This window comes from Scylla paramamosain, chromosome 46, assembly GCF_035594125.1.
Source record: "Scylla paramamosain isolate STU-SP2022 chromosome 46, ASM3559412v1, whole genome shotgun sequence".
Classification (NCBI taxonomy): domain Eukaryota; kingdom Metazoa; phylum Arthropoda; class Malacostraca; order Decapoda; family Portunidae; genus Scylla; species Scylla paramamosain.
Genome location: NC_087196.1, coordinates 5,608,358 through 5,618,357, shown reverse-complemented (window position 1 = coordinate 5,618,357; position 10,000 = coordinate 5,608,358). Strand labels below are relative to the sequence as shown.

The window sequence follows — 10,000 nt, the reverse complement described above, 5'->3', positions numbered from 1 at the left end:
CAGTCAGTCAGTCAGTCAGTCAGTCAGTCAGTCACACAGTCAGTCAGCCACACAGTCAGTCAGTCAGTCAGTCAGTCAGTCAGTCAGTCAGTCAGTCAGCCACACAGTCAGTCAGTCAGTCAGCCACACAGTCAGCCACACAGTCAGTCAGTCAGTCAGCCACACAGTCAGCCACACAGTCAGTCAGTCAGTCAGTCAAGAGAACACCTATACACAACGTAAGACTGTATGTTATGACGGTCCACGCGAGGTTAATTGTTTGCTGTCTTCTCCAGCGGCCAGAAGGAAACATTATTACCCGCACGAGTTTTGTTGCCCTTCACTGGTGTCCCTCCTACATAAAAAAAAAAAAAAAAAAAGGTTTGAGAATTGACTTTTACTTGAGTTTCCCCCATAATCTTCACTGTATATCACTCAGCTGCAGGAATAATAGATTTTTGCATTAAGTCTGATAGAACGAGTGTAGATTTATCATTCAGCAACTAAAGGTGTAAAATGCTCATTCACTGCACGGGAGTAATTGAATTATAACCCTCGTTTTCTTTACCACAGTGCAGTCACCCCTCCACGCTCCCCGAAGAAAATGGTGACCGTCTCTTAGCAGCTGAGCACCCTGGCGGTCAGATATGGTAGGAAACTTTTACTTGAATTTACAAACAGGAGAGAATCATTTCACCTGGTCACAAAAATAAAATAGGTAAGGCCATTAAGGTGATAGCACGTTAATGGCCTTGTTTAGCCACCCAACCATCTACTCAGTCATCTCCCAGTCAGTCAGTCAGTCAGTCACGCCGCTACCTGACAGACGAAACCAATCAATCAAGTCTCAATTAACCGGTCAGTCAGCCAATTAACACACACACACACACGCACACATACATACACTCGAGATCAAAGGAACGATATTCTACTAATCTTCATATAGCGTTGCCAACAGGAAGAGGAGGAGGAGGAGGAGGAGGAGGAGGGAGTGTTCAGGAGTAAGGTTAAAGGTAAGGAGGAAGAGGAGGAGGAGGAGAAGGAGGAGAATGATGAGAAGGATGAGGAAGAGGCCAGAGAAGGATGAGGAAGAGGAAGAGGAGGAGGAGGAATACAGTATAGACCGGAAAAGAAGGAAGAGGAGGAGGAGGAGGAGGAGGAGAGCGATACAGACAAGAAGAGGAGAAGGAAGAGGAAGAAGAGCTGGAAAAGAAGAAAAGGAAGAGGAAGAAGAGTAGAAAAGCAAGAAAAGAAAAAAGGAAGAGGAGGAGGAATAGAAAAGTTAGAAAAGAAGAAAAGGAAGAGGAAGAAGAGTAGAAAAAAAGAAGGAAAAGAAGACGAGGAAGAATAGAAAAAATTAAAAAAGGAAAGGAAGAGAAAAATGACAAGGGGGTGTGAAAAGGAGGAAGAGGAAGGGGAACAGAGAAGAAGAAGAAGGAGGAGGAGAAGGAGGAGGAGAGGTATACGATCCAGAAAGATACAAAGGAATACAAAGGAAAGAACAGACAGCAACAGCCCTACTGGGCCTAACGAGGCTGTCTGTGTGTCTATTCTACCACTACCACTACAGATTCTAAGAGTTAGAGGATGGAGGACACTAGAGATCAAGGAAGGAAAAACAGATGAAGGAGAAGGAGGAGGAGGAAGAAGAGGAAGAGGAGGAGGAAATGGAGGCAGACAAGGCAATGACAGTACATGATAGAGGAGAGGAGGGCATTGAGAACAAGAGGAGGAGGAGGAGGAGAAGAAGGAGGAGGAGGAGGAGGAGAAGGAGGAGGAGGAGGAGGAGGAGGAGTGTTATGTAAATTGAGGTCGTTCTCTGTAGAATTGTGGTCGTGTAAAACTTATAATCTATTCGTCTTTTGAGTCGTATTGTTAGTGAGAGAGAGAGAGAGAGAGAGAGAGAGAGAGAGAGAGAGAGAGAGAGAGAGAGAGAGAGAGAGAGAGAGAGAGAGAGATTTCGTTTTCTTTTCCTTTCCAGTAAGATGAAATGCAATTGTTTACTACTTACACACACACACACACACACACACACACACACACACACACACACACACACACACACACACACACACACACACACACACACACACACACACACACACACACACACACACACGCACGCACACACACACAAGGCCCATCAACTTTAAAACGTGTGTGTGTGTGTGTGTGTGTGTGTGTGTGTGTGTGTGTGTGTGTGTGTGTGTTTGTGTAGTATTTCTTTTCCATTTCTTTCTTTTTCTTTCTTTTTCTTTTCTTTCAAACCTTCTCTTCAATTTCCAGACATTTTTTCCTCCTTTTCTCAACGTTTTCTGTTCCATTCCAGCCTGTATGTATCTATTCCAGCCCATTCCAGTCCATTCCAATCTGTGTGTATTCCAGTCTGTTTCAGTGTCTCTCTCTCTCTCTCTCTCTCTCTCTCTCTCTCTCTCTCTCTCTCTCTCTCTCTCTCTCTCTCTCTCTCTCTCTCTCTCTCCAGTCCATTCCAGCCCATTCCAGTTTGTCATAATCTATTCCAGCCTCTCGTTTGCCATCCCTCCCTCCCTCTCCCTCTCTCTTCCAGGCCATTCCAGTCAAATCCATTCCACTTTCTTGTTCAGTATTCCAACCTATGTATTCCAGTGTATTCCAGTGTTGTGCATTCCAGTCCATTCCAGGTTTTCTCACCATCGTTATTCCATTCCAGGGTATTCCAGCTCTCTCTCTCTCTCTCTCTCTCTCTCTCTCTCTCTCTCTCTCTCTCTCTCTCTCTCTCTCTCTCTCTCTCTCTCTCTCTCTCTCTCTCTCCCCTCGTTAACCCCCCAAGACAGTAGGGAGATGGGGAGCGTGTGGGAAATGCATAAGAGGTCGCTTGGAGCATTGTGGGAAGCGTAGAGAGCATGGGAGAGGAGCAAAAGGGAGAAGGGGATGCTTGACAGGGGAGGAGCATGTGTGGGGAGGACCATTGGGGGTGATAAGCATGTGGGAGGGAGCACTAGGGGACTTGGGGAGCATGTATTAGGGAGGTTGTACAGAGTGTAATATGTGATGGGGAGCGTGGGGGTGCCTAAGGGTGGGTATGGAGCATGTCTGGGGGAGCATAGGGGGTAGCAGCTGGCCCTGGTGTCCGCTACAATATCAGGGAGGGCAGACATAAAAACTCGATAATATTGCCTCCCACCACCAACTTGGCCCATTAACTGCACGTGCGCCACCTCCACCACCACCACCACCTCCACCACCACCACTGCCACTGCCACTGTGTCTGTGTATGTGTGTTTGTGTGTGTTTGTGTGTGTTTGTGTGTGTTTCTCTCTCTCTGCTTCATTTTTCTTTCTTCCTTCCTTCCTTCCTTCCTTCCTGTGTGGTTGTTAGCTAGTTGTGTGAACGAGTGAATGAGCGAGACTTGTGTGAGGCATGAACACGTGTATGAGTGAACGAGCTAGGCTTCAGTCATAAGTGTTAAGTTGAAGTGCGCGGCCTGGCGCCGGGAGATCACCTACCTCCAGCCTTCTGTTCACACCTTCTGTGAGTAAACACCTGCACTGTTACCTGCGTTTCCTGTGCCCCTGCTGGTCAAGAGTCGAACATGGCGCAGTGAGTAGGATCAGGACAAGGCTGCAGTGGGTACGGCGCAGAATGGAGAAGCAGTTGGAGGCGCTGGCTGCCCTGCTAGCGCGACAGTCGGAGCAGAGTCAGGCTCTGCTAGCGCGACAGTCGGAGCAGAGTCAGGCTCGCGAGGAGCGTTTAACCCAGCTGCTGGAGAGAGTGGGGACACAAGCTCCCAGTCGCACCACGGCGAGCAATGAAGGCGAAACCACAGCCCGCAGCACGTCTACCCAGGGCGCGAGGTTCCCGACGTCCGCCACCATCATTCCTCACTTAACGGCGTCAGCATCTTTACGTGAGTTCGACACGTGGCGCCATAAGTTTGAAGGATACGTAACCCTCGCCAGGATAGACTGTCTCTCCCTGGCTGAGCAGAGGGCGGCACTCGCTGCTGTCCTAGACGACGAGTGGACCCGTACACTTCGCTACGGGATAAGCTTACCGAGAGACGCGGAGTTAAGAACCATCCTCGATGCAATGTGTGAGTACCTGCGAAGCCAGCGCAACATCATCATGGATAGAAGAGACTTCTACTCCCGCGTGCAAGAAACGCAAGAAGGTTTTGACGACTTTTTATGTGCTGTTAAGGAAATCGCCAATTTCTGTGACTTTTGCGACCAGTGCATAAACCATCAGCTGCGTGACAGAATTGTCGTTGGGACACGAGACGAAGTGGCTCTGAAACGCATGCTGGAAAACAAGAAACTCACCCTTGAAAACGCCATAGATATTTGCAGAGCATCAGAGAGCGCTAACCAGTGTAGTGCAGTACTAAGGGGCGGCTCTCACTCTTCGAGCCATGGTGTGAACGCTGTCTCGAACTACAGGAAGGGCAGTTTCGGGGCTCAAGCCCCACGGGCTGTTATCGTTGTGGCAAAGATTGTCGCAGTGACAAAAGGGGATGCCAGGCAATAGATAAAGTGTGTCGTAACTGCGGGAAAAGAGGGCATTTTGCGAGTGTATGTCAGCAGACAGTGAGGAAACGACGAGGAGCTTCGAGGAGTTCCTCAACTGTCTCTCCTCATCGCGGTGCAGGCCCGAGGCGGGGAGCCAGTGCCAGTGTATACCAGCTCTTATCAGGCGTATACACAAAGACGGTGACGGCACGACCTGCGCCCCAGGTGCTCATTACCGCCACACATCCCGCTGGAAGAGACAAGATTACGTGGACTCCTGACTCTGGGGCCGAAACGACCGTTATTGGCCTCGACACGGCAACACTCCTGGAATCCCGCCCTCCAGCTTGGCGCCCGCTGATGGTGATGGACTTTATGCTGCCGGTAATCACCCCTCACCTGTGTAGGAACTTTCTCGTCGCACTTGCAACTGGGCGACAGGGAAGCTGAGACTGTTGTGAGCGTGGTGAAGGAGGTGAAGGGGGCGCTGCTTAGCTGGTACGATTCCATCGCTCTCGGAATCCTCCCCGAAGATTTTCCGGCTCAAATCCGACCGCTACGCAGGGAAGAACAGCACACCGGCAACAGCTCCATCAAGTACCCGACCGCCTCGCAGCCACCTCTATCTACGCCCACAGAAGTGATCAGCTGGCCTCATTCCTACGACCCAACGCCACAGCAGCAGCGTGCGGGGCACGCTGCTGCTGTGATCAAGGCCTTTCCAGCGTCTTCGAAGCAAAGGAAGGTTTACGTGCAATGGCTGGTGGATCCATGGCCATCGAGTTGACAGACGACGCTCGACCCTTCGCCGTAACAGCATCTCGTACAATCCCTTACAATTGGCGTGAAGAAATTAAGAGCCAGTTGGAAGAGCTGCTTAACAAGGGAATCATCGAGAGTGTGGACTACCCTACGGCATGGTGCCACCCCATCGTGCCTGTCCCAAAAAAGACATCTGGTGTAAGGCTGTGTGTTGACCTGACACGACTCAACCGTTACGTGAAGAGGCCCGTGTATCCAGTGCGCTCACCTCATGACGCCATCGCCTCGATCGGGACCGGAGCAGTTTGGTTCACCACTCTTGATGCCAAGATGGGGTATTTTCAAGTCCCCATTAGAGAAGAAGACCAGGATTTAACCTGCTTCATAACACCTTGGGGTCGGTACAAGTTTCGGCGAGCGGTTATGGGTCTCGTCTCGTCTGGAGACGAGTATAACCGTCGAGGAGACCAAGCTCTCGGCGACATACCTAACACCATCAAGATCGTGGACGACATCCTGGCCTATGACTCCACCTACAGTGCGCACTTAGCCCATGTCATTCAGATTGTGCGGCGGTGTGACCAGCACGGCATCACTCTCAACCCACAGAAGTTTACATTCGCGGAAAGAGTGGTAGATTACTGTGGTTACTCTGTTTCTGGACAAGGCTACACGACAGACTCAAAGAAAGTTAAGGCAATCTCTGACTTCCCACGACCACAGCACATCACCGACTTACGATCATTCATGGGTCTTACAAACCAGCTTGGAAGCTTTCTCCTGCTGTGGCTGCAGCTGCACAACCCCTCAGAGATCTCTTACGCCCGAAGAACAGTTGGTGCTGGTCTCCTAACCATGAAGAGGCGTTTGAGAAGGTGAAACAGTGTCTCGTCAGCCCACCTGTCTTGGCATACTTCGACCCATCATTACCAACGATGCTACAGACTGACGCCTCAAGGATGCACGGATTTGGATTCGTTCTCCTGCAGAAGCACAGTGACCAGTGGAAGATGGTGCAATGCGGGTCAAGATTTGTTACAGACACAGAGAGCCGCTATGCAGTAATAGAGTTGGAAATGGCTGCAATCGTCTGGGCAGTCAGGAAATGTGGCACCTACCTGAAAGGACTCCTCACTTCGATCTAGTGCTCGACCACTGCCCGCTGATACCTCTCCTCAATAGCAAGTTGTTGGGAGAAATAGAGAACCTGCGGCTGCAGCGCATGAGGGAGAAGCTTGCTCAGTATTCTTTCACAGCAAGCTGGCAAAAGGGATCGACACACTGTGTGCCCGACGCCCTCTCACGTGCTCCAGTACAGGACCCAGTGGAGGAAGAGGATGCTGCTACTTCTGGTGACCTCGACCCTCTCCACTCAGCGGTCATCTCAGCGTTATCTGCCACCAATGAGGACGGCGTCCGCTTAGCACCACTCCAGGATCAGACTGTGGAAATGGTACGTGCCGCAGCAGCAAGAGACGGGGAGTACTGCTTGCTCAAGAACGTCATCATCGAGGGCTTCCTGATCATTGCCACGACCTCGATCACCGCTTGCGTACGTACTGGCCGGTGCGCAGTCTGCTGGCCGTAGACGACGACCTGGTGGTTTACGGGCCGAGGCTTCTTATTCCTCACAGCCTCCGCCGAGAAACACTAGAGCGACTCCATGACAGTCATCAGGGGATGGAGCGCACCAAGCGACGGGCCCGACAAACGGTGTACTGGCCTGGTATGGACAGAGACGTTGAGAACGTCGTTTCTGGATGCTCACTATGCCGTCCACTCCTACCAAGCCAAGCCAACGAACCTCTCTGGCAGGACACGGACACACCCAGCAGGGTGTTTGAGTCAGTTTCTGCAGACTACTTCCACGCAGCAGGCCGTACATACCTCGTGTATGTAGATCGCTTGTCTGGGTGGCCTCACGTGTCTGCATGCTCACGTCCAGCATCGCGGCTGATCAGCTCGTTCGTGTCCTTCGGGGTGTGTTCGCCGACACGGGCGTGCCTGTTCTCCTGAGGACTGACGGTGGACCGCAGTTCACTTCTTCATCGGTACGGCGCTTCCTGGCTCGATGGGGGTGGAGCATCGTGTATCTTCACCTCATTATCCACGCTCCAATGGTCACGCCGAGGCAGCGGTCAAGTCCGTGAAGAAGCTGATCCTCACGACCACACAGCAGGGACACCTGGACGAGGATGCGTTCGCTCGCGGGTTGCTGGAACTGCGCAACACTCCGAGGGCGGAAGGGCGATCACCAGCACAAGTCCTCTTCGGTCATCCTATGAGGTCCTGTGTCCCGGCTCATCATCGCTCATACGCTCAGCAGTGGCAGCGCGCTGCTGATGAGTGCGACGCCAAGGCAGAGCGACTGAGGAAGAAAGCGAAACTTCGCCACGACGCGTCCGCCCGTACTCTTCCTCTCCTGCACCTCGGTGGCCACGTCGACGTTCAAGATCACACGACAGGCCTCTGGGATCGCCTGGGTGTCATCGTGGCTGTTGGGCGAAGGAGAGACTACCTCATCAAGATGGGCAGCGGTCGCGTGATGTGGCGTAATAGAAGACACCTACGCCCACACAGACCTCTTGCTCCCCTTCCTGTCGAGCAGCACACCGCTCATGGCGGTGCAGCGCTTCAGCATCAGGGTCACGAGGAACACCACCATCCCGGCAGCCCGGAGCATCAGGGTAACGGGGTACACCGTGGCCGAGAGCAACCAGAGCGTCGAAGCAGCCGACAGCGTAGGGAGCCGAGACGACTGCAGGTGCGGTGGCACCGTAGCACCTACGATTAGTCGTACGTGTTCATTGTACGCTGTGTTTGTTTTGTGTATATGTACCGTGTTTTCTGTACTTCAATCATTGTAACTTTGTTTCATGTGTTACGGTAGCCATAACAAAGATAAGGAATCTTCCTTATGTCTCGGGGGAGGTGTGTGGTTGTTAGCTAGTTGTGTGAACGAGTGAATGAGCGAGACTTGTGTGAGGCATGAACACGTGTATGAGTGAACGAGCTAGGCTTCAGTCATAAGTGTTAAGTTGAAGTGCGCGGCCTGGCGCCGGGAGATCACCTACCTCCAGCCTTCTGTTCACACCTTCTGTGAGTAAACACCTGCACTGTTACCTGCGTTTCCTGTGCCCCTGCTGGTCAAGAGTCGAACACTTCCTTCCTTCCTTCCTTCCTTCCTGCTTGTCTTGTTTCTTGTTTTTGCTTTGTTATTTTTTGTTGTTGCTTTTCTTCTTCTTCTTCTTCTTCTTCTTCTTCTTCTTCTTCTTCTTCTTCTTCTTCTCCTTCTCCTTCTCCTCCTCCTCCTCCTCCTCCTCCTCCTCCTCCTCCTCCTCCTCCTCCTCCTCCTCCTCCTCCTCCTCTCTTTCTCTTCTGTGCTTTCCTTCAACCTTTCCTCTTCATTATACTTTACATTATTATCCTCCTCCTCCTCTTAATTCTCTTCCACACTTCCACCCTCCTCCTCCTCCTCCTCCTCCTCCTCCTCCTCCTCCTCCTCCTCCTCCTCCTCCTCCTCCTTCTCCTCCTCCTCCTCCTCCTCCTCCTCCTCCTCCTCCTCCTCCTCCTCCTCCTCCTCCTCCTTATCCTCCTCTTCTTACTACTACTACTACTACTTCTTCTCTCCTAGATTCTTACTCTTTCTTCCTTTCCTCCTCAACATCTTTCTTCTCTCCTTCCTTCCTTCCTTCCTTCCTTCCTTCCTTCCTTCCTTCCTTCCTTCCTTCCTTCCTTCCTTCTTGTTCTTTTTTTATTTTCTCTCTCTCTCTCTCTCTCTCTCTCTCTCTCTCTCTCTCTCTCTCTCTCTCTCTCTCTCTCTCTCTCTCTCTCTCTCTCTCTCTCTCTCTCTCTCTAATCTCTCGTTAATCTTTCTAATTCTCTGCTCTAGTAATTTATTATCACACACTTTTCTTCCTTCCTTCCTTCCTTCCTTCTTCCTTCCTTCGTTTCTTTTTCTAATATATTTCAACCTGTTTCATTTTTCTTTTTTTTCACTTCTGTCCTCACTTGTTTCTCTTATTATAATCTCCTCCTCCTCCTCCTCCTCCTCCTCCGCTTCTTATCTCAAAACTCCTCTGTATCATTATTATTATTATTATTATTATTATTATTATTATTATTATTAGTAGTAGTAGTAGTAGTAGTAGTAGTAGTAGTAGTAGTAGTAGTAGTAGTAGTAGTAGTAGTAGGTCCTAAACTTCCAAATGAATGGAAATTTTTAGTGAATGTGGAAGAGAAAGTAAAAAAAAAATTGTATTGTTTTGTTTTTTATCGTAAATGTGAAAAGTGTCGTTAAAAGTTATAGATGACATAATAAAAAAAACAACTTTTATAAGCGATGGAAGAGTACATAAACATGCCTCTTTTGTTTTGGGGGAAGTACAGAGGTAATGGAAAAGAAAAAGGGAGGAATTTTCATAAACGATAGAATAATGCTTCATAAACATCCCTCATTTGTTTACATGAAAGTATAGATGAAGAGAAAAAAGAAGAGAACAATTTTACAAACGATTGAAAACTGTATCCTGCTTTTGTTTTAGGCATTGAGACTGACTTGATTGTGGTAAAAAAAATATAGACAAATGTGAAAAAAAATATTATTGTTGTGGAGTTGATAAAAAGTATAAACGAGAGAAGAAGAAAGGATTATTATCATTATGGCGTTGATAAAAGTATAAAGAGAGAAAAGAATGATTATTATTATTATTATTACCATGGAGATGATAAAGAGGAAAACAAAAGCAGGAAAAGATATAAATCATTTTTAT

General features: G+C 49.5%; 1 long non-coding RNA gene across 2 annotated transcripts in view; it reads left to right on the top strand.

Annotated features, from left to right (window-relative positions):
• Positions 1-359: 359 nt before the first annotated feature.
• LOC135094793 (uncharacterized) overlaps positions 360-10,000 on the top strand; it is a 113,818-nt gene continuing 104,177 nt past the window's right edge. For both annotated transcript variants that reach the window (XR_010263984.1, XR_010263983.1), the window contains exon 1: positions 360-629. This is a non-coding gene — a long non-coding RNA (uncharacterized LOC135094793). The remainder of the gene's footprint in view (positions 630-10,000) is intronic.